Genomic DNA, 23,898 nt, shown 5'->3' on the forward strand with positions numbered 1-23,898 from the left:
AAGCGTGGCCTTCTCCTCCTGCGCCTCCTCCTGTTCCATCACGTGTGCTGCTGCTGCTGCTGGGTTAGCGTTGCCGGTCCCTGTTTATGGAACCTCTCATCTTTATTACATTTATGACTGCATGGCGGTACAAAGCATGCTATCCGCACGCTTCTTGTCCTCCTGCAAGGCCTGGGTTGTTGTGTCTCAAAGCATGGCCTTCTCCTCCTGTGCCCCCTCCTGTTCCATCACGTCTGCTGCTGCTGGGTTAGCGTTGCCGCGTGGTCCCTGTTTATTGAACCTCTTATCTTTATTACATTTATGACTGCATGGCGGTACAAAGCATGCTATCCGCACGCTTCTTGTCCTCATGCAAGGCCTGGGTTGTTGTGTCTCACAAAGCGTGGCCTTCTCCTCCTGCGCCTCCTCCTCCTGTTCCATCACGTGTGCTGCTGCTGGTGCTGGGTTAGCGTTACCGGTCCCTTTTCCTGGAACCTCTTCTCTGTATTACATTTATGACTGCATGGCGACAAAAAGCATGTTACCTGTGCAAAGAAACATGACATTTTCCACATTTAAAAGACAGTTTTTCCTTTGAAACTTTACAATCAATTTTCTCAAAAACTATAAGCTCTTTTTCAAATATTTTTTTTCCTCTTGTACCCACTCCCAAGGTGCACATACCCTGCAAATTTGGGGTATGTAGCATGTAAGGAAGCTTTACAAAGCACGAAAGTTCGGGTCCCCATTGACTTCCATTATGTTCGGAGTTCGGCGCGAACACCCGAACATCGCGGCAATGTTCGGCGAACGTTCGCGAACCCGAACATCTAGGTGTTCGCCCAGCACTATTTTTGACCAACTTTTTGGTACTTTTTCAGTTGCAGATAGCTGAAAAGTTACTTTAAAATATGAAATAATATTTCCTAAGGGATAACTTAGGAGAAAAAGTAATTTGTATCGGGCCTTATGCCACTTGTAATGGAGCTCTGTAGATTTTTTTTTTTGTCTGGAGGGACCCCCTTAGGGCACTCTGCCTGTATTCTGCTGCCTATGTCACCTTTATTATAGCTGTGTAGATAGCAATGTCTCTACTTCTACTCTGAGGCCGGGGTATCGATTGTAACAGATCCACGAAACATGGTAACCAATGTTTGGGCCACCGGGACCCCCCGCCGGGCCCTCTCTGTCTCTAGTTGGAGAATTGTATAAAACCTGCCATGTTCCTGTGACCACCCCATGGCCTTGCCAGCAGCATAAGAAAAATCCCTCCTGCATTTTTTCTTCCTTTGTACAGTGTTGTGCAGAGCTGTAGGAGTCTTGGCAAGGCCTTTTTAAATATATTTGGGGGCTGTACAAGCTCTACACAGTCCAGAATATTAGTCCAAAATTTCCTCTTACTGACTTTAAAGAGATACTGAAGCGAAAAAAATATGATATAAACAGTGGCGTAGCTACAAACCTCTGGGCCCCGATGCGGAATCTGGATGTGGGCCCCCCCACGGCAAAAACAGCCCCCCTCCCCCGGCAATACCCGACGCACACACATATCCGAATCCCTATAGCCAGCTACAGGTCCCCCCAGTATAGGTAGCCAGGCATAGGTAAGCCAGTATAGTTGCCCCCGGTATAGGTTAGCCAGGTAGGTGCCTCCAGCATAGGTAGCCAGTATAGTTGCCCCCAGTATAGGTTAGATAGGCAGGCGCCGCTGGTATAAGTTAGATAAGTTAGATAGATAGGTGCCCCCAGTACAGGTTAGCTAGGTGGGTGCCTCTAATATAGGTAGCCAGAATAGTTGCCCCCAGCATAGGTTAGATAGGTAGGTGCCCCCAGTATAGGTTAGTTAGGTAGGTGCCTCCAATATAGGTAGCCAGTATAGTTGCCACCTGTATAGGCTAGCTAGGTGCCCCGAATACAGGTTAGACAAGTAAGTGCCCCCAGGTTAGATAGGTAGGTGCCCCCCAGTATAGGTTAGATTAGGTAGCTGCCCCCCAGTATAGGTTAGATGAGGTAGGTGCCCCCCAGTATAGGTTAGGTTAGGTAGCTGCCCCCCAGGATAGATTAGGTAGCTTTCCCCCAGGATAGGTTAGATTAGGTAGCTGCCCCCAGGATAGGTTAGATTAGGTAGCTGGCCCCAGGATAGGTTAGAGTAGGTAGCTGCCCCCCAGGATAGGTTAGAGTAGGTAGCTGCCCCCCAGGATAGGTTAGAGTAGGTAACTGCCCCCCAGGATAGGTTAGAGTAGGTATCTGCCCCCCAGGATAGGTTAGAGTAGGTAGCTGCCCCCCAGGATAGATTAGGTAGCTGCCCCCCAGGATAGGTTAGATTAGGTAGCTGCCCCCCCAGGATAGGTTAGATTAGGTAGCTGCCCCCCCAGAATAGGTTAGGTGGGTAGCTGCCCCCCAGGATAGGTTAGGTAGGTAGCTGCCCCCCCCCCCCCCAGGATAGATTAGGTAGGTAGCTGCCCCCCAGGATAGGTTGGGTAGGTAGCTGCCCCCCCAGGCTAGGTTAGGTAGGTAGCTGCCCCCCCCCCCAGGATAGGTTAGGTAGGTAGCTGCACCACCCCAGGATAGGTTAGGTAGATAGCTGCCCCCCCCCCCAGGATAGGTTAGGTAGGTAGCTGCCCCCCCAGGATAGGTTAGGTAGCTGCCCCCCCCCCCCCCCCCAGGATAGGTTAGGTAGGTAGCTGCCCCCCAGGATAGGTTAGGTAGGTAGCTGCCCCCCCCAGGATAGATTAGGTAGCTGCCCCCTCCCAGAATAGGTTAGATTAGGTAGCTGCCCCCCAGGATAGGTTAGATTAGGTAGCTGCCCCCCCCCCCAGGATAGGTTAGATGGGTAGCTCCCCCCCCCCCCAGGATAGGTTAGGTAGGTTGGTAGCTGCCCCCCCAGGATAGGTTAGGTAGGTAGCTGCCCCCCCCCCATGATAGATTAGGTAGCTGCCCCCCCCCAGGATAGGTTAGATTAGGCAGCTGCCCCCCAGGATAGGTTAGATTAGGTAGCTGCCCCCCAGGATAGGTTAGATTAGGTAGCTGCCCCCCCCCCAGGATAGGTTAGGTGGGTAGCTGCCCCCCCCCAGGATAGGTTAGGTAGGTAGCTGCCCCCCAGGATAGGGTAGGTGGGTAGGTAGGTAGGTAGGTGCCCCCCCCCCCCCCATAATGAAGGGGGGAGCCGCAGCTGCGGGGAGGGCAGCCCGACCTCTCCCTCCCTTCCTCTCCCCGGGGCCCCCCCCCCTTCAGATGCAGAGTGAGCGGCGCACGGAAGCGCTGTAGGCAGAACTCACCTCCGTCCCTGCGCCGCTGATCTCCTCCCGCTGTATAGATGTTGTTACACACTGCTTCCTGTTTAGCCGGAAGCAGTGTGTATCAGCATCTATACAGCGGGAGGAGATCAGCGGCGCTTGGAACGCAGGGACGGAGGTGAGTTCTGCCTACAGCGCTTCCGTGCGCCGCTCACTCTGCATCTGAAGGGGGGGGGGGGGGCCCCGGGGAGAGGAAGGGAGGGAGAGGTTGGGCTGCCCTCCCCGCAGCTGCGGCTCCCCCCTACCAATAGCGCGCACGCACGGATCTCCGTTTGGACATGCCCCCCCCCGGGCCCCTCCCCCGCCTCTTCAGGAGCCGGCCCGGTCGCCGTGGCGACCGTTGCGACCACAGGCCCTACGCCCCTGGATATAATTATTTGTATGTGTGAGAAATAAAACGTTAGGAGCAGAGACATGAGTCTAATATTGTTTCCAGTACAGGAAGAGTTAAGAAACTCCAGTTTAAGAACAAGTAGGAGGCGCCCGAGAAGAGATGTGCAGGTGTAAATTTAATACTCTATATGGCAGTATCCAACAATATTTGTAGAAACAGGTTGTCCTACCTTATAGGTGTCCCATTAGGGATAGAGACAAGTGGAAGTTCAAGTAACAATGGTTTATTTTACCCACTTGCTGACCGCGCACTCATACCGCACGTTGGCAAAGTGGCAGCTGCAGGACCAGCGACGCAGTTCTGCGTCGCCGGCTGCAGGCTAATTAATCAGGAAGCAGCCGCTCGCGCGAGCGGCTGCTTCCTGTCAATTCACGGCGGGGGGCTCCGTGAATAGCCTGCGGGCCGCCGATCGTGGCTCGCAGGCTAAATGTAAACACAAGCGGAAATAATCCGCTTTGTTTACATTGTACGGCGCAGCAGCGCCGTAGGACAGATCGGAGATCCCCGGCCAATCAGCAGCCGGGGATCGCCGCCATGTGACAGGGGACAGCCTGTCACTGGCTGCACAGGACGGATAGCGTCCTGTGCAGCGCGGATCACCGGGGGGAACAGGTAGGAGAGGGAGGGGAGAAATTCCGCAGCGGAGGGGGGCTTTGAGGTGCCCCCCCCCCGCAACACCCAGGCAGGCAGGAACGATCAGACCCCCTTAGCACATCATCCCCCTAGTGGGGAAAAAAGGGGGGCGATCTGGTCGCTCTGCCTGCACCCTGATCTGTGCTGGGGGCTGCACAGCCCACCCAGCACAGATCAGCTAAAACAGCGCTGGTCCTTAAGGGGGGGTAAAGGGTGGGTCCTCAAGTGGTTAATGGTGCAACTCCAATTGTTATCTATGCAAAAGAACCACTGAGCTCCACAACTTTCAAAGTCGCAGAGAGCTCTGTCTTCTGAAGCTTATTATCTCAACTGTCAGTCAATGTATTGTTTTTGCCTGCAGAGCACAGTTCAAAAGTTCACTAGCCTGCTCTGTAAAATCATTCAGAGCTATATAGCTGAAAATAAAAATATGAGAATATTTTCTTTGCTACTAATGTTCTAGTTATTATCCGTACTACACAACCAATTCACTATATCATTTTTTTTCTGATTCAGTGTCTCTTTAAAGTCCCGAGTGATATATTTTCCAACAGCTGGTATCTGTTGGAAAATAGATTATTTGTGACAGTGGTCATTTAATGATGTTCAACTTTGGTATTTGATTGGCCCAAACCAGTGGTGCTCATCCGGATTCCAGGTACCTGAACTGCCCAGATTACCCGAACTTTGTCAGCTATCCGACCTCGGATCCGTATTCCGGATAGCTGGCTAAATCCATGGATGAATCCAGATTCGCATGCGATATCCGGAAAGAAATCCGGATATCCAGCTTGGGTATCCGAATCGGGGTAGCATAACACACTGAGCCAATCAGAGGGCTCCATGACCTCATTGAGCCAATCAGAGGGCTCCCAGCAGAAGCCCTAGCAACCAATCACAGAGGGGAACCGTGGCCAGCCCCTCCTGTATATAAGGCAGGAGCCATGATGAGAATCTCGTCCTTGCTGTGACTGCTCACTGAGAGACATCTCCAGTGCTGTTGGCTAAGCAAGTGCTGTATACTGTGATAAAACCTAGCATTTTTGCACATAAACACCTGCACTATACCACTATTTTATTGCTTTTTAGTTAGCTAGCTTGTGTAATTTTGTGATTTCAGTCAGTGACAGTCAGACTCTGTGCTGCAGCAGCTGCTAGTTAGGTCCTGTGTGTGTGCAGACCAGGCCTGCTGCTGTCCTGCTATTAGCCTTAGCTACAGTATAGGTTAGGGATTACTGTGTTATTGTGTAGTTAGTTAGTACTACTAGTTGTTAGAGTAGTACTATGTTAGTTTTATTATTAATCACTACAGATTACTGCAGTGCTGCTGTGCTGGTCAGTGTGATAGATAGACAGTTAGTGCGTACTGTCTTCTACTCTGCCGTCTGTCACTCCGTGCTGATTGTCGTTAAAGTCCAACCCCAATTTTAATAAAGTACAAGTACCCCACATCATCTGGTGACATCATCACCTATAAGTTGTACTATGTCTTCTGGCACTGGCAGCCGGGGGAGGGGCACCAAGGCCAGGAGGAGAGGGAGCTACATTGCTGCCACTGTCAGCAGTTCTGCCGCGTCAGTGTCCATTCCGCCACTAGCCACTGGCCGTCCAGCTGTTAGGGGAAGTCATGCTGCAGATGCGCAGCAGCGTGTAGCGGCCATTTTCCAGCTGACGGTGGATGAGCAGGCCACCACCAGCTCTACAACTGAGACCTCCACCCCCACCAGCACTCCTGTTCTCAGGAGCAGCAGCAGCCGCCCAGCAGTTCCTGGGAACTCGGTCATCACATCGACCCCAGCGGGCAGCCTCCCTTCAGTGAGCGCGCTTTTTTCACTCCAGGCAAAACGATCACAATCAACAGGGCTGTTACCAGCAGAGATTTTAAAGAGGATATTCTGGGCGCATTGGGTTATGTGGAGCAGTCACAGATTCAGATGGTGATTTTTGGGGGGGTTCTTGCATGTGGCAGCAGAAGAGGAGTTTGGGGGGGTCATCATCCCAGCAGCAGTTGTTTGAGGAGGGGGAGTATGATGTTGATGATGAGATGAAGGACCGTGACTACCATCTACAGGAGGGGGATGTCAACTCTGACTCTGAGGAGGAGAATGCATCAGTGGGTCTGGCACGGAGGATAAGCATTGCAGACAGCGGCAGGAGCAGCAGTGGGCATGGAATGCGGGACCCACAGCCTGCTGCTTCATCTTCTGCCACTACCACCAGCCGCACCACTCAACCCTCAACTGCCACAGGGAGAAAAGCAGCAGCATCCCATTCAGGCCGCAGGGGAATCTTCACCTTCCCAATCTGGCGGTTTTTCACTCTGCCCTCATTGGACAGCAAGTTTGCCATACGCAATGTGTGCAAACTAAAGCTGAGCAGAGGTCGTGACCCCTCCAAGTAGGGCACCTCCAGCTTCATCACCCATCTGTCCAAAAAACATTTTGTTGAGCATGAGTTGTTCAAGAGGCTGAAACATGCTAGCGCTGGCAGTGGTCAGACTCGGAGCACCAGAACCCCCTCTGCCACTCCTGCCGACACTGAGGCCTGTTCAGGCAGCCAGTCCTCAGTGGCCTCCTTTGCTCCCTCCTTCGCTTCCCATGCAAGGAAAAAATGCCGCCAGACCCTGTTGGGCGAGTCTTTCCCTGTTGCTGGCAAGAGGGGGACATGAAGTGGCTGGGAATAACTATGCTGGCCTTACCACCCTTTACCACCACAGCCTCCTGGCTCCTCCTGATTGTTAACTATTACTAACTAAGCCTGGTTTACAATTTTTTTACAGCCGTGGTACCAACGCTACATGCCATGGTACAATCTCCGGCATGCTCCTGGCACATGTTACACCTGCTGCTGCTGCATTGCCCTGCTCCTGCTGCCTGTGCAGCTCCCACCGCCAGGGTGTCACAGACCATTGCTGTTGCTACCACCTATATTTAACCCAAAACACAATTGCTGTGTAATTTTTTTGAGGTGTCTGGGCTGAAAACTGTGATGTCCGAGTTGTGCGTTGGACTTTGGACACAATGCGGGCTGCACGACCGCTGTCTGGAACCTCCTGTTGTTAATTTACAGACATTATTTTTTATTTTTTGTATTATAACTCCCCACATAAACAATTACTGTTTTTTCTTTAAAAAACATGATGCTTCATGCATCATTTACTATAAAAAGACGTTTTGGAAGCAATTTAAAGGCCACTTCCAGTTTTCAATCTGGATACCCGGATTTACCCGGATAATGGGTTCGATATATCCGGATCTATTCAGATTATGTAACGGTTCGAATTCGGATATTCAAATTTATCCAGTTTACTATCCGGATCTGAAACAACCCGGATAATAAAAAGGGGTATCCAAGCAACACTAGCCCAAACAATATCGGCCTGTTCGTTCCATCATATGGCCAGTGAATTCAACAGAGAGCTATTTGACCAACATTATTCAGGGTCTTTTCAGCCATAAACTTTAATAGAAAAAGTCAGAATTAACTAAAAGGACATCAATTCAGAAAGTCGGTTTTCAGATAATTCTTGATTTTGCTGGTTCTGATCATTCTCACTTTAGTCAAATTTACCTAAAACCTTTGTGGCGTCTGCTTCTTCACTACTAACCTTGGTTATTTTATGTGATAAACTGTAAATATACCCAGGGGCGTAGCATTAGGTATAGCCCCCATAGCGTTGCTACGGGGCCCCGCAGTATCCCTACGCCACAGGGGCCCGTGCTGATTCAGGGTACTTTTTTTTTTTTTTTAATATATATTGATGCCGCTCGCCCCCGGGCCCCCCCCCCCCGGCCCCCCCATAATTTTAAAACAGCGGCGCATCGCTCTCCCGGGCCCCCCTCCTCTGATAAGGTGGGTGGTGACTCTGAGGAGGGGGACCACGTAGCGGCGCATTGATCCTCCCTGGCGGCCGGGCCCGACACTTACTGTATAGTTCCGGCCAGCCAGGGAGGGAGAAAGAGGAGGAGACAGCAGAAGAGTGACTCTCTCGAGTCTCTCAGACGTGCGACCAGGAGCAGGAGGGAGAGCGGACCGGCTGCCGCTGCAAGGAGGAGAGCGGGAGAACACCGAGCCGACCCGACCCCACGCAAGCTGGCAAGGCAGCTGCAGCCTGTAAGTTTGCCTCGGCTCAGTGCCTGGTCACTGGTGCTGCTGCTGCTGCATGCAGTGGATGGAGGTGGGTGGGTGTTAATGGGGGCGGCCCGGGGGACTTGCTGGCTGCTGCTACCCATACCTGGCCAGCGGCCATGATGCAACCTAGTACTGCTGACTGCTGGGGGGGGGGGACGGATAGGGCAGGTGGTGACTGCTCCCCACATAGTGACTGTTTTCTGGTGACTGCTCCCCACATAGTGACTGTTTTCTGGTGACTGCCCCCACATAGCGATTGTTTTCTGGTGACTGCTCCCCACATAGCGACTGTTTTCTGGTGACTGCTCCCCACATAGTGACTGTTTTCTGGTGACTGCTCCCCACATAGTGACTGTTTTCTGGTGACTGCCCCCACATAGCGATTGTTTTCTGGTGACTGCTCCCCACATAGCGACTGTTTTCTGGTGACTGCTCCCCACATAGTGACTGTTTTCTGGTGACTGCCCCCACATAGCGATTGTTTTCTGGTGACTGCTCCCCACATAGCGACTGTTTTCTGGTGACTGCTCCCCACATAGTGACTGTTTTCTGGTGACTGCTCCCCACATAGTGACTGTTTTCTGGTGACTGCTCCCCACATAGCGACTGTTTTCTGGTGACTGCTCCCCACATAGCGACTGTTTTCTGGTGACTGCTCCCCACATAGTGACTGTTTTCTGGTGACTGCTCCCCACATAGCGACTGTTTTCTGGTGACTGCTCCCCACATAGCGACTGTTTTCTGGTGACTATAGCGACTGTTTTCTGGTGACTGCTCCCCACATAGCGACTGTTTTCTGGTGACTGCTCCCCACATAGCGATTATTATCTGGTGACTGCTCCCCACATAGCGATTGTTTTCTAGTGACTGCTCCCCACATAGCGATTGTTTTCTGGTGACTGCTCCCCACATAGCGATTGTTTTCTGGTGACTGCTCCCCACAAAGCGATTGTTTTCTGGTGACTGCTCCCCACAAAGCGATTGTTTTCTGTTGACTGCTCCCCACATAGCGATTGTTTTCTGGTGACTGCTCCCCACATAGCGATTGTTTTCTGGTGACTGCTCCCCACATAGCGATTGTTTTCTGGTGACTGCTCCCCACATAGCGATTGTTTTCTGGTGACTGCTCCCCACATAGCGATTGTTTTCTGGTGACTGCTCCCCACATAACAATGATTTTCTGGTGACTGCTCCCCACATAATGATGTTTTTCTAGTGAATGCTCCAAGTGTGGGAGGTCCGAGAGGTGCGTTGGGTTGGAAGGTCGTTGGGGGGGGGGGGGGGGGGGGCGGCTGTGGGGAGGGGGGCCCCATACAAAAAATTTGCTATGGGGCCCAGTCATTTCTAGCTACGCCCCTGAATATACCGGTAACCCTAAAGCTCTTGCAAGCTAAATGAGCTATGCTTGTTGGCCGAGCACTGCACACACTGGATAGTAAACTGATGGGAAAGGGCTCTTTTCAAAGGAAGACCCACAGTGCTATAACAATCTACTATGGACCATACATGGAAACCTTATTGTGCTTGATTTATATCAATGTAATGCAGTTTCTTTCTTAGTACCCTTGAGAATTTCTCTTATTGTCTTATTCCTCAATGTGTAGATGTAAGGATTAATCAAAGGAACCACCACCGTGTTTATTATAGACACCCATTTGTCATAGTCAGCCACACTATGGTACTCCATAGGCTTTAGGTACATGACCATACAGCTTCCATAGAGAAGAGAGACCACTATCGCATGAGAAGAACAAGTGGAGATGGCCTTTTGTCTTCCTTTTGCTGAACTGATCTTACGAATTGCCACTACGATGTAAGAATAGGAGATGATGGGCACCAGAAAACAGAAAACTAGAATTCCTGTGTGCTGCATTAACAGAGGTCTTAGATTGGCAGTACTGTAGCAGCTGTTTTTAAGAATTGCCCCAGAATCACAGAAAACGTGGTTTATTTCTTCAATACAATATGAGAGCCTTATGATTAGTATTAAGGCTAAAAGGTTGGTGAAAAAAGAGCCTATCCAAATGGCCAAAACCAACAGGAGGCACCTTCTCTTATTCATTATTGTTGAGTAATGCAGTGGGTGGCATATGGCTACGTATCTGTCATAGCACATCACATCAATCAAATAAAATTCAGCCATTCCTGTTAAATAGTAAAAAAAACATACAATAACACAAGCATTTACAGATATTTTATGAGTGTGAAGGATGAGACCTCTGAGAATAATGGGCTCATTTGTACAGGTGCAAGCAATGTCCACAAGCGCAAAGTTGCATAAGAAGAAGTACATGGGCATCTGTAGTTGTGGACATCGGAGGTATAACGTAATAATAAGGACATTTCCTGCTACGGAAAGCACGTAGCAGATGAGGAACAAGAAAAATAATCCTTCTTTGATTTCGGATGAGGTGGAGAGCCCTACCAGAATGAATTCTTCCACAGGAGTCACATTCATTGTAGACAGGACTATAAATATGGAATGTGAAAAAAAAAAAACATTATTACTACACATTTTCATAACATTAATATCTTCTGCAGCACTTTACATGGTATACAGAAAGTCTTACAAACATGCTCAGCTTGTGAAGTGAATGAAAATTTAGATCATGGGAAATCTACAGATTGCAAACACTTTCAATACTATTCCCTACAAAAGCCTTGTGCAAACCCTGAGGATACGGGGAGTGGAGAAAATGTGTGTATGTGGATAGAGGACTGGCTAAAGGACAGAAGGCAAAGAGTGGTGGGAAAAAGATCATACTTAAAGTGAATGGGAACTGCATTTAAAAAAATGAGACAGATACTTACCCAAGGAGAGGGAAGGATCTGGGTCCATTAGAGCCTTCCAGCTCCTCTCCTGGTCCCCTCGTTCCAGTGCTGGCTCGCCCGGTAGCAGTATTTGACTAAATTAGTCAAATACTGCTTTATCTGGCCGAAGGAGGCTTCAGAAATCTTCAGGGAGCCCGAGTGCTCCTGAAGAAGGGTGGCCCTGTACTGCACCTGCGCAAGCACGCTCTCTTGCACACCCACATGTGTGCCGTATGGAGCCGCACGTTTTCGGGAGGACACGGCTCCCGAAGACTTCCAAATACCCTTTTGGCGGGGGATTGAAACGGGGGGGAGCAAGCACAGGATAGAGAGCACCGAGAGAGGAGACAGAAGGCTCTATATGACCCAGAGCCTTCCCTCTCCGTAGGTAAGTATTTGCTTCATTTATTTTTAAATATGGTTCCCATTCACCTTAAAATGGGAAACTGTTAGCAGTAGGGTACCGCAGGGGTCAGTACTAGGTCCAGTTATTTTAAATGAATTGATTAATAATTTAGTAGATGAAATACAGAGTAATGTTGCCATCTTTGTAGATGATACAAAATTATGGAGAGTTATCAACACTGTGCTACTATTGGCACATCCAAGGTGCACGACCTTACAACATGGCTATATGGGCAGGCATATGGAAAATGTAATGTTGATAAATGTAAGGTCATGCACCTTGGATGTGCCAATAGTAGCACACCATAAAAAAAAATGGCTTACAGCTACGAACATCAGACTTGGAGAAGGACTTGGGGATACAGTAACCGTATACAATGGCAAGTAGCAGCAGATAAAGAGAATACAATTCCGAGGTGCATAAAACAGGAAATTAAATCTCAAGATGCTACCATAATACTATCAGAGGAATGGAAGGTCTCACTTACCAGAAAGGTTGGACAAATGGAACTTATTAAGCTTGGAAAAAAGGTGAGAGGTGACATTGATTAACATTGATTAACATATATAATAAATTCATCAAAGGGCAATGCAAAAGTTTATCAAATCATTTTTTTAAAGTGTGAGGAAACGCGGAAAAGCCGTCCTCTCTCAAAGTGAGGCGGCTGTTTCCACGTCCAGCATGGCGTCACAACGCGGAAAAAACGCTGCATGCCGCATAGGCAGTGCGGCGGAATCCGCATTGGTAACGGCGGAATCCGCATTGGTAACGGCGGAATCCGCATCAGAGGCGGCCCCCGCATTAGATACATTGCATGACAGTGCTGGTGTGGCTGGGACTGATAGTCCACCAAGATTCAGACTTACACGCGCGCGAGCACAGAGGCAGAGTTTAAATAGCAGTTAGAAGGGAGTCGGCTGACCAGCTGGGTCAGCTGACAAATTCCACTGCTCTCATTGGACCAGCAATTAGGGAGGTCCTGGAAAGGTCCTAGAGTATATATACTGCTGGCTGTTCACTTGCTCTTTGTCTGGCGTGCGATCACATATGTGGGAGCACCCAGATCCGTAGTCAGATCCGCAAGTGTGCCGGGACCAGCTGGAGCTGTAATCCTACACTTAGCTAGATTCTGTTGATAGCTAAAGTACTAGTTTGATTGTGATTATCTGTTATGACTTTTGCCTGCTTTGACTACTCTTCTGAACTTTGATCCTGTACCTCGATATTTCTGATACTCTGTTGCCGACTCCCGGCTCGTTTCTAGACTCCGCCTTAGCCTCCTGATTCAGGGTAGAATGCACCCGTGTGCGTATTTCTCTCGCAGGTTCTCCCCTGCAGAGAGGAATTACGATATTGGTAACAGGGAGCTCTTGGCCATCAAATTGGCTTTCGAGGAATGGCGACACTGGTTAGAGGGAGCTGAGCATACCATCACGGTTTACACCGATCACAAAAACCTAGAGTACATCGAGGGGGCTAAGAGGTTGAGCCCTCGCCAGGCTCGATGGTCGTTGTTCTTCTCCAGGTTTAGTTTCATTATTACGTACACCCCAGGGAGCAAGAATGTTAAGGCGGATGCTCTATCCAGATGTTTTGAGTCAGAGACAGCACAGCCCTCCATTCCAGAGACCATTATTCCCCAGAAATTAATACTGGCAGCTACTGGAACTTGGGAGGATTGGAGGGAGACGTTGGCTCCCTTTCAGCAAGACATTCCGGAAGGGAAGCCCGCAGGGGTCCTGTTCGTTCCTCTGCATTTTCGCCTGCAGGTTCTTGAGATGTTCCATGCACATAAGAACGCAGGGCATCCTGGGGCATCCAGAACACAGGATCTGATAGCCAGATGCGCCTGGTGGCCTTCCTTGGCAGCGGATTGTAAGGAATACGTAAAAGAGTGTTTGATATGTGCCAAGAGTAAACCCTCCCGGCTGGCACCTGTCGGTACGTTGCAGCCTTTGCCCACCCCGAATGAGCCGTGGACCCACCTGTCCATGGATTTTGTGGGCGAGCTTCCCAGGTCTGAAGGTATGGCGGTCATTTGGGTGATAGTCGACCGTTTTAGCAAGATGGCCCACTTTGTGCCTTTGAAAGGACTCCCCTCGGCTCAGGAATTGGCCGAGTTGTTTATCACTCATGTCTTCCGTTTGCACGGCATTCCCGAAGACATAGTTTCAGACAGGGGAGTCCAATTCGTCTCACGGTTTTGGAAAGCTTTTTGCCATCTCATGGGCATAGAGCTGTCTTTTTCATCGGGCTATCACCCACAGACCAACGGCCAGACTGAGAGAATAAATCAGTCTTTAGAGCAATTTTTAAGGTGTTATGTGGCAGAGGCGCAGGACGATTGGGTCAGATTTCTGCCCTTCGCAGAATTTGCCCAGAATAATTTAAAAAACTCGTCCTCCGGATTCTCTCCTTTTCAGGTGGTGACGGGGAGATCACCCAAATTTTCCCCATTACCAGTAGCCTCCACTCCGTTCCCAGCCCTGGAGGCCTGGCAAAGGTCATTTAAGGACCTTTGGGGGATGGTTAGAAGTAACCTGGAGAAGGCCTTTTTGAGTCAGAAGGGTCAAGCTGACAAAAGACGGTCGCTGGAGTGGAAGTTCCGACCAGGAGACTTGGTCTGGGTGTCCACACGTCACTTGACCCTAAGACAACCTTCGAATAAGCTTGGTCCCAGGTTTGTGGGTCCATTCCCGGTTGTCAGGAAAGTCAATGATGTTACTTACACCGTTGATCTTCCCTCTAGCATGCGGGGGGTGAGGTCTTTCCACGTGTCCCTTCTTAAGCCAGCAGTCCAGGTGGGTCCCACTCCTCCTCCTCCTGTCTTGGTAGATGCCCAACACGAATATGAGGTGGAGAAGATTCTAGATCCACGCTCTGTACAAAATTCGGTACAATACCTCGTGCATTGGAAAGGGTATGGCATTGAGGAGAGGCAATGGGTACCGGGGACGCGCATGCATGCAGACGAATTAATAAGGGAATTTCATGCCTTACATCCCGAGAAACCTGGTGGGAGTTGTCCGGAGTCCACTCCTTGGGGGGGGTGGTACTGTGAGGAAACGCGGAAAAGCCGTCCTCTCTCAAAGTGAGGCGGCTGTTTCCGCGTCCAGCATGGCGTCACAACGCGGAAAAAACGCTGCATGCCGCATAGGCAGTGCGGCGGAATCCGCATTGGTAACGGCGGAATCCGCATTGGTAACGGCGGAATCCGCATCAGAGGCGGCCCCCGCACTAGATACATTGCATGACAGTACTGGTGTGGCTGGGACTGACAAACCACCAAGATTCAGACTTACACGCGCGCGAGCACAGAGGCAGAGTTTAAATAGCAGTTAGAAGGGAGTCGGCTGACCAGCTGGGTCAGCTGACAAATTCCACTGCTCTCATTGGACCAGCAATTAGGGAGGTCCTGGAAAGGTCCTAGAGTATATATACTGCTGGCTGTTCACTTGCTCTTTGTCTGGCGTGCAATCACATATGTGGGAGCACCCAGATCCGTAGTCAGATCCGCAAGTGTGCCGGGACCAGCTGGAGCTGTAATCCTACACTTAGCTAGATTCTGTTGATAGCTAAAGTACTAGTTTGATTGTGATGATCTGTTATGACTTTTGCCTGCTTTGACTACTCTTCTGAACTTTGATCCTGTACCTCGATATTTCTGATACTCTGTTGCTGACCCCCGGCTCGTTTCTAGACTCCGCCTTAGCCTCCTGATTCTGTACCTCAATATTTCTGATACCCTGTTGCCGAACCCTGCCTGTACTTAGACTCCGCCTTTGTCTCCTGATCTTGTACTTTATCTGTCCGTGTGTTTACGACCTGGCTTGTCCGACCTCGAGAACCGACCTTACCGTTAGAGGCGGTTCCTCGCTCTGTTAGCGACCCTTCCTCCTGAGGGTCACTTTCAGACATCCTTCCCACTGTCAGTCTGACTCCTCCCGCCTTGGAGAGCTCAGGGCTGCGGAAGGAATCTGTGCAGTACTCCTTGCTGCAATGAGGCCTAGTCCTCAAAGTGTTACTGTTACACCAAACACTACACTCTACTCAGGTGAACAGAGGTTAGTTAGTATATCGGATTATCGGTGAGACTGCAGATCACTTATAATCTGGTATATATCTGTATTTCCGGTGATACTGCAGATCACCGGTAATCAGACACTCTCTGTGCCCACCGAACGTTACATAAAGTCCCTAGGCTTGTACAAAGGACAAGGGCGCATGATCGACGTATTGTTATTATTATTGTTGATTTACATCGCGCCAGCATCCTCCATGGCGCTGTACAATAGCATACATAGGTATAACAATACAGAGTATACAACACGATACAAGACAAGAAGGCATAAGCAGGGATGAGCAGAAACTACGCCAGTAAGAATTTACGCATAGTAGTTAGCATCTACGCATCGTAGTTCGTATGTGAAGTTTCAAAACTACGCTTATGAATTTACGCGTAGCGAAGTACCCACTATGCGTAGTTAACATGTGTATTGCGTAGTGAACTACGAATGCGTTACTCGCGTCCAATTTTCCACGTGCGATTGTATGCTTACAAATTTACGCATTGGAAAGGGGAATGTACACATAGAAGAGTTCCCGGTATAAGCATTTAAAGAGGAATTAATGCATACGGAGCAAATATTTGATTCCGAAGCCGTAGTTTGGCGAAGCGTAATTGCGTAAAACTACACGTAGTTCCAGCGTAGCGAAGTTGACTGTCTACGACCATCCCTGGGTATAACAGCTAATATAGTGAACAAATTAACTACATGTTTTTACAGGTGAGGGGTATGTACACCCATTACACAGCATTACACAGGGGTGGGAGGTATGTACACCCATTACACAGCATTACACAGAGGTGGGGTGTATGTACACCCATTACACAGCATTACACAGAGGTGGGGTGTATGTACACCCATTACACAGCATTACACAGAGGTGGGGTGTATGTACACCCATTACACAGCATTACACAGAGGTGGGGTGTATGTACACCCATTACACAGCATTACACAGAGGTGAGGGGTATGTACACCCATTACACAGCATTGTGAGACAAAAGGGGAAGAGAGTCCTGGTCAAAAGGCCTTACAGTCTAAACATTTAAGGTATAGGACAGTAGGTAAAGGGAAGCTGTGTGTGGAGTGGTAGAAATGGTGGTTAATGGGCAGGGTCCTAGGTAGGGGAGTATGCTTGCCTGAAGAGGTGAGTTTTCAGATTGCGCCTAAAAATAATAAGTGTGGGTGAGTGGCGGATGTGTTGAGGGAGAGTGTTACAGAGGAGGGGAGGGGATCGAGAGAAGTCTTGCAAGCAGGAGTGAGAAGAAGTGATCAGGGAAGAAGACAGAAGGATATTGTCAGCTGAGCGGAGATTGTGTGTAGGATGGTATCTGGAAAAAAGTTGATTAAGATAGGAAGGAGGTATGTTGTGGAGAGCTTTGTAGGCAAGAGTAAGCATTTTAAATTGTATCCTTTGTGTAACTGGCAGCCAGTGAAGGGACTGGCAGAGGGGGATTGGGCTGGAGAAGCTGGAGGAGAGGTGGACGAGGTGTAACTGGCAGCCAGTGAAGGGACTGGCAGAGGGGGATTGGGCTGGAGAAGCGTGAGGAGAGGTGGATGTGTCGTGCAGCAGAGTTCATGATAGACTGTAGTGGGGCTAAGCGGTTGGCAGGGAGGCCGCAGGGCAGAGAGTTGCAATAGTCTACTCGGGAAATAATCAGGGCATGCACCAGAAGTTTGGTAGTGTCCCGTGTTAGAAAAGGGCGGATGCGGGAGATGTTTTTTAGGTGGAGGCGACAAGACGAGGATAGTTTGTCAATGTGTGGTTTGAATGTGAGATTTTAGTCCAAAATTACTAGACTGTGAGCCTGGGGGACAGGTGTAATAGAAGTCAGGGGCGTAGCATTAGGTATAGCCACCATAGCGTTGCTACGGGGCCCCGCAGTATCCCTACGCCACAGGGGCCCGTGCTGATTCAGGGTACTTTTTTTTTTTTTAATATATATTGATGCCGCTCGCCCCCGGGCCCCCCCCCCCCCCGGCCCCCCCATAATTTTAAAACAGCGGCGCATCGCTCTCCGGGCCCCCCTCCTCTGATAAGGTGGGTGGTGACTCTGAGGAGGGGGACCACGTAGCGGCGCATTGATCCTCCCTGGCGGCTGGGCCCGACACTTACTGTATAGTTCCGGCCAGCCAGGGAGGGAGAAAGAGGAGGAGACAGCAGAAGAGTGACTCTCTCGAGTCTCTCAGACGTGCGACCAGGAGCAGGAGGGAGAGCGGACCGGCTGCCGCTGCAAGGAGGAGAGCGGGAGAACACCGAGCCGACCCGACCCCACGCAAGCTGGCAAGGCAGCTGCAGCCTGTAAGTTTGCCTCGGCTCAGTGCCTGGTCACTGGTGCTGCTGCTGCTGCATGCAGTGGATGGAGGTGGGTGGGTGTTAATGGGGGCGGCCCGGGGGACTTGCTGGCTGCTGCTACCCATACCTGGCCAGCGGCCATGATGCAACCTAGTACTGCTGACTGCTGGGGGGGGGGGGGGGACGGATAGGGCAGGTGGTGACTGCTCCCCACATAGTGACTGTTTTCTGGTGACTGCTCCCCACATAGTGACTGTTTTCTGGTGACTGCCCCCACATAGCGATTGTTTTCTGGTGACTGCTCCCCACATAGCGACTGTTTTCTGGTGACTGCTCCCCACATAGTGACTGTTTTCTGGTGACTGCTCCCCACATAGTGACTGTTTTCTGGTGACTGCTCCCCACATAGTGACTGTTTTCTGGTGACTGCTCCCCACATAGCGACTGTTTTCTGGTGACTGCTCCCCACATAGTGACTGTTTTCTGGTGACTGCTCCCCACATAGCGACTGTTTTCTGGTGACTGCTCCCCACATAGCGACTGTTTTCTGGTGACTATAGCGACTGTTTTCTGGTGACTGCTCCCCACATAGCGACTGTTTTCTGGTGACTGCTCCCCACATAGCGACTGTTTTCTGGTGACTGCTCCCCACATAGCGATTATTATCTGGTGACTGCTCCCCACATAGCGATTGTTTTCTAGTGACTGCTCCCCACATAGCGATTGTTTTCTGGTGACTGCTCCCCACATAGCGATTGTTTTCTGGTGACTGCTCCCCACAAAGCGATTGTTTTCTGGTGACTGCTCCCCACAAAGCGATTGTTTTCTGGTGACTGCTCCCCACATAGCGATTGTTTTCTGGTGACTGCTCCCCACATAGCGATTGTTTTCTGGTGACTGCTCCCCACATAGCGATTGTTTTCTGGTGACTGCTCCCCACATAGCGATTGTTTTCTGGTGACTGCTCCCCACATAGCGATTGTTTTCTGGTGACTGCTCCCCACATAACAATGATTTTCTGGTGACTGCTCCCCACATAATGATGTTTTTCTAGTGAATGCTCCAAGTGTGGGAGGTCCGAGAGGTGCGTTGGGTTGGAAGGTCGTTGGGGGGGGGGGGGGGCGGCGGCTGTGGGGAGGGGGGCCCCATACAAAAAATTTGCTATGGGGCCCAGTCATTTCTAGCTACGCCCCTGATAGAAGTGCTATCAACAGAAATAGTGATGTCTGGCAGGGGCATTGACTTGGGAGGTGGGAAGACTACTATTTCAGTCTTGTCCATATTGAGTTTCAGAAAATGGTAGGACATGAAAGAGGCAATTGCATTGAGACAGTCCAGGACACGAGCTGTTAAGGTGTCCAGGTCAGGTGCTGAGATGTACATCTGGGTATCGTCAGCGTATAGATGATATTGGAAACCAAAAGAGCTAATTAGTTGACCAAGACCATATGTGTAGATAGAGAAAAGGAAAGTTCCTAGGATTGAGCCTTGGGGAACGCCAACAGTGAGGGGACGTGGAGAGGAGGTGGTGCCGGAGTAGGCAACTCTGAAGGTCCTATCTGAGAGGTAGGAGGAAAGCCAGGAGAGAGCAAGACCCTGAATGCCCATGGATGAGAGGATTTGGAAAAGTAGGGGGTGGTCCACTGTGTCAAAAGTGGAAGAGAGGTCTAGGAGGATAAGAACAGAGTAGAGGCCTTTAGATTTCGCAGTCATCAGGTTGTTGGTTACTTTAAGTGGGGCAGTTTCGGTTGAGTGGCTGGGGTGGAATCCAGATTGGAGGTCATAAAACAGAGAATTAGCAGTGAGGTGATGGACTAAGTCAGTATAGACATGGCGCTCAAGTAGTTTTGAAGAGAAGGGAAAGAAAAAAATAGGTTGGTAGTTGGGCAGGGAAGAGGGATCAAGAGAAGATTTTTTGAGTGTAGGCTTGTTTGAAGGAGGATGCCTCTGGTGAGAGAAAGGTTGAAGAGGGAGGTTAAGGCAGGTGAGATGGCAGAGGATAAGTGAGTAATGAGGTGAGAGGGCATGGGGTCAAGAGGGCATGTAGTGGGACGTGATTTAGAGATGAGAGAGGAGACAGTGAGTTTGGTTAGTGGTGAGAAGGTTATCAGGGAGGATGTAAGGTTTGGGGTATGTATGGAAAGAGGAGACTGCTGGTTAATGTGTTTTCGAAAGTTGGTATTTTATCACTAAAGAAGGAGACAAAGTCCTTGGCTGAGATGCAGGGAGTGGGAGGTGGAGGTGGGAGTCGGAGGAGGGAGTTGAATGTAGCAAAGAGTAGTTTAGGGTTGTCGGAATATGAGGGGATTAGTGAGGAGAAGTATGAATGTTTGGCTGCTGTGAGGGCATGTCTGAGTGTGTGCAAAGCTTCTTTGTAACTGTAAAAATGCTCAGGCAAGTTATGTTTTCTCCAGCACCTTTCAGCTATCCGGGAGTGGCATTTCAGTAGTTTGATCTCCTCGTTAAGCCAGGGTTGTCGAAGGGCCCGGCGTTGGTAGACCATGGAGGAGGGAGGCACAGAGTCAATGGCTGAAATTAAGGTGATGTTATAATGATCAACTGCTAGTTCAGGGTCAGTAAAAGAGGATAGAGTAAGTAGAGCAGGCAGAGAGGTAGATAGTGTTTGGAGGTTGAGATTGAAAATGCTGTGGAACTTGTGTACAGAAGTGTGTTGTGGGGATGTGTAGGGACTGGATGGAAGGACGTTGAATTTGAGTAAGTTATGATCAGACAGTGGGAGGGAAGAGTTGATGAGTTTGGATAGGGAACAACAACTAGTGAAGATTAGATCAAATGTGTGGCCGTCAGTATGGGTTGCAGTGGTGGTGGGCCAAATTGTGAGGTCAAGGGAGGTGGTAAGTGACAGGAACTTGGGGGCGCAGGATTATTTACCGTATATACTCGAATACAAGTCAACCTCGTATATAAGTCGACCCCAATATTTGACCCTCTTAATCTGGTATTTTTTAATATCTCAAATAAAAGTCTACCCAGCAAAGTTGTGATCAAGTCCAAACCTTCTGTCAGTATAGTAAGTGATAAATAAGGTTAACAATGGGCATGCATAAGGCAAGATACATGGAGCAACCCTGCATGATCTCCAAGCATGTTCCCCACACTGTGTTGCTGTTAATGTTTTAATACACAACATTAACAGCAGCAGTAGTGTTGGAAACATGCTTGCAGATCATAAGGAGTTAATTGTTTCAAACAAGCACCAGCACACTGTACAAGAGCTGACAGCAAAGATAAGGCCAGTCCTGCACTTCAAAGCAACAATTAAAAAAACAAACAGTTTCCAGCCTGAGTGCTCAGGGCTGTGTAAACAGCTTGACCATTCAGATGCAGGGTGGGTCAGTGTCAGTTGTCAGTGAATTCCCCAGTGTGGATGCAGCTAAAACTCCCAGGCACCCTGGAACACATGCTGGCTTCAGCTCTCATCCAGCGTGTAGTGTCCCATCGCTCTGATCCCCTCCTTCACTTCCTCATTCGTCACTACGCAGGGCTGCCCAGCCTGTGTGTAGTGAAGGGGAACTGCAGGCACCAGCGAGGACAGTGATCTGTGGCCAGAACGGACGGAGGATTTACGAGCAGCCAGCGGGGGTTGGAGCGGTAAGGAGGCACACATTGTAACAGGACTTTGAGCAGCTCCTACCCCTGCCGGCTGTTTAGCACCACGTGCTGTCAGAGCGGGGGTTAGTCCATTTTACAGCTTGCAGGGGGGAGCTGCATTATAGTGACCCAGGCATCTGAATAAAGCAGGGACCCACAATCTGGCTGGATGGCAGCACTAGGGTGGCAGAATGGAGCAAATGCAGAGTAGAGGGGGCACTTGATACTCAGCTACAAGTCAGAAATTTAGGTCTGATGCGAGTATAAGTCGACCCCCCTACTTCACAAAAGTAGATCAGACCTAAATTTCTCGACTTATAGTTGAGTATATACGGTAGTGTTGATGGGGATGTTGAAGTCCCCTATGATGACTGAGGGAATGTTAGTGGACAGGTAGAGAGGAAGCCATGTTGAGAAGTGGTCAAGAAGAAGACTGGTTGGGCCAGGGGGGCGATAAATTACGGGGATTTGAAGGTGAAAAGGGGAGTAGACTCGGACTGAGTGGGCTTCGAATGATGAGAATTGAGAAGCAGAAAGAAGGGGCAGCAGGGAGGGGCCGAATGAACAGTTTTGAGAAAGGATGATGCCTACAACCCCACCATGTTTGTTACCAGGTCTGGATGTGTGGCTGAACTGTCGGCCTCCATATTACAGTGCAGCAGGTGAGACAGTGTCTGAGGGGTGTAACCATGTTTCAGTAAAAAGGTGAGCCAATGCAAGATAAAAAGGTCATGGATATGTTCCATTTATATAACAGGGGTTCTGCAGTGCTCTCAAGCAGTCTTTATAGTCCAAACAAAGTCCACAGATTTAACCATCCACAATTGGTAGTCTATAGTACTCTCACCAGATCTCGTTGCTGATTAAACTACAGATCAGCAATATAGGCATCAATCGATGTAATGTTGTCCTCAGCAATCTTCACATTTTGTACTATACATCACCTCAAAAAAATATATAGACAGGAAAGAACATAGCATAATCTAGTTTAATGGCAACAGGTATCAGCGTGCGATTTCACACTTTGCGCACTTCCACCTAACATCAATGAGCAAAGGGTAAAATTCAAGCTCACCAGATGTATGTGTTGACCAAATTGGACCAGCTTGTGCGCTTATGGATTAATAAGGCTTTCTTCCCACTATCCAACCGCCATCCTGGATGCACCTCGTTATGCCCAGATCACGCTGGAATACTCAAAACAATGGAACAAACATAGCGCAACCGAGTTTTCAAACTAAGCACTCCACAGTCCCCTCCACCTCAGTGAGTTGTCCACCCGTGCTTCTAACCATGCATATAAAATGGATTACAGTATATTGGCTGACCCAAAAAAACAGCAATAGCGCTTATGGATTTTTCCTTCTTTCTTTACCTCCACATGCATCATGCCCAGCCCGCACAGGTTTACTGGGAGATATCTGGATAGCAACTTTCTCCCGGATCTCCCGGATTTGGATTTGAGCAGCCCTACCTGCTATGGTAGGGGGATGACTGGGGTGCGACATATGTGAATAAGGTTAGCTGTAGGAGGAGAGCTGTGAGGTGTGTGAGGCAGATAGGGAGGGGAGGCTTGACTATGGAGAAGCTGTGCCCAGGGTTAGGTGATATTTCACCAGCTGCAAGTAGGAGGAGAAGGGAAAGTGTCGGCAGATGAGAGTGGGATGTGAGAGTGTGAAGACAGAGTTTTTAGGAGAGGAAGAAGTTCATGAGAGGCTAAGAGAGGTGAGGAGAGCAGGGAGGGTATTTCATTATGTTGTGTGCTACATAGGGAGGTGCATGTAGCAATGCTGCTTACAGGTGTAGGCCATAAGGCAGAACAAGGAAAAGAGCAGTTAAACATGCTTGGAGTTTAGATGCTGTTTAAAAGTATTAATTATTCCTACCTTGGGTGTAAGCTGTCTGTTAGTGTTGTGGCTGGAGAAATCTGGATAATTTCTGGTAAATTTTGGTAAATTTTGCCTCAAAGACACTTTGAAATGACACTTCAAAGCCGACACTAAGGCCTGACATGTCAGAGGCCTGACTATGGGCTGGTGCTGCACACCAAGCGTTTTTGGTAGCGTTTTCAAAACCGCTGCCGCCTGTGATAACGATTGGCTAATGTACCTCAATGGGCTGGTGCACACCGGCGGTTTGAGGTTTTTAGCAAACCGTAAACGTGGCTCCTGCAACATTTTTGCGGTTTGCAGATGCGTTTCTGCCTCAATGTAAAGTATAGGAAATGCTCAAACCGCTTAAAAAAACGCTAGATCAGAGCAGTTTGCCAGGCG

The sequence above is a fragment of the Hyperolius riggenbachi genome, chromosome 4 (genome assembly GCF_040937935.1).
Source record: "Hyperolius riggenbachi isolate aHypRig1 chromosome 4, aHypRig1.pri, whole genome shotgun sequence".
Taxonomy (NCBI): domain Eukaryota; kingdom Metazoa; phylum Chordata; class Amphibia; order Anura; family Hyperoliidae; genus Hyperolius; species Hyperolius riggenbachi.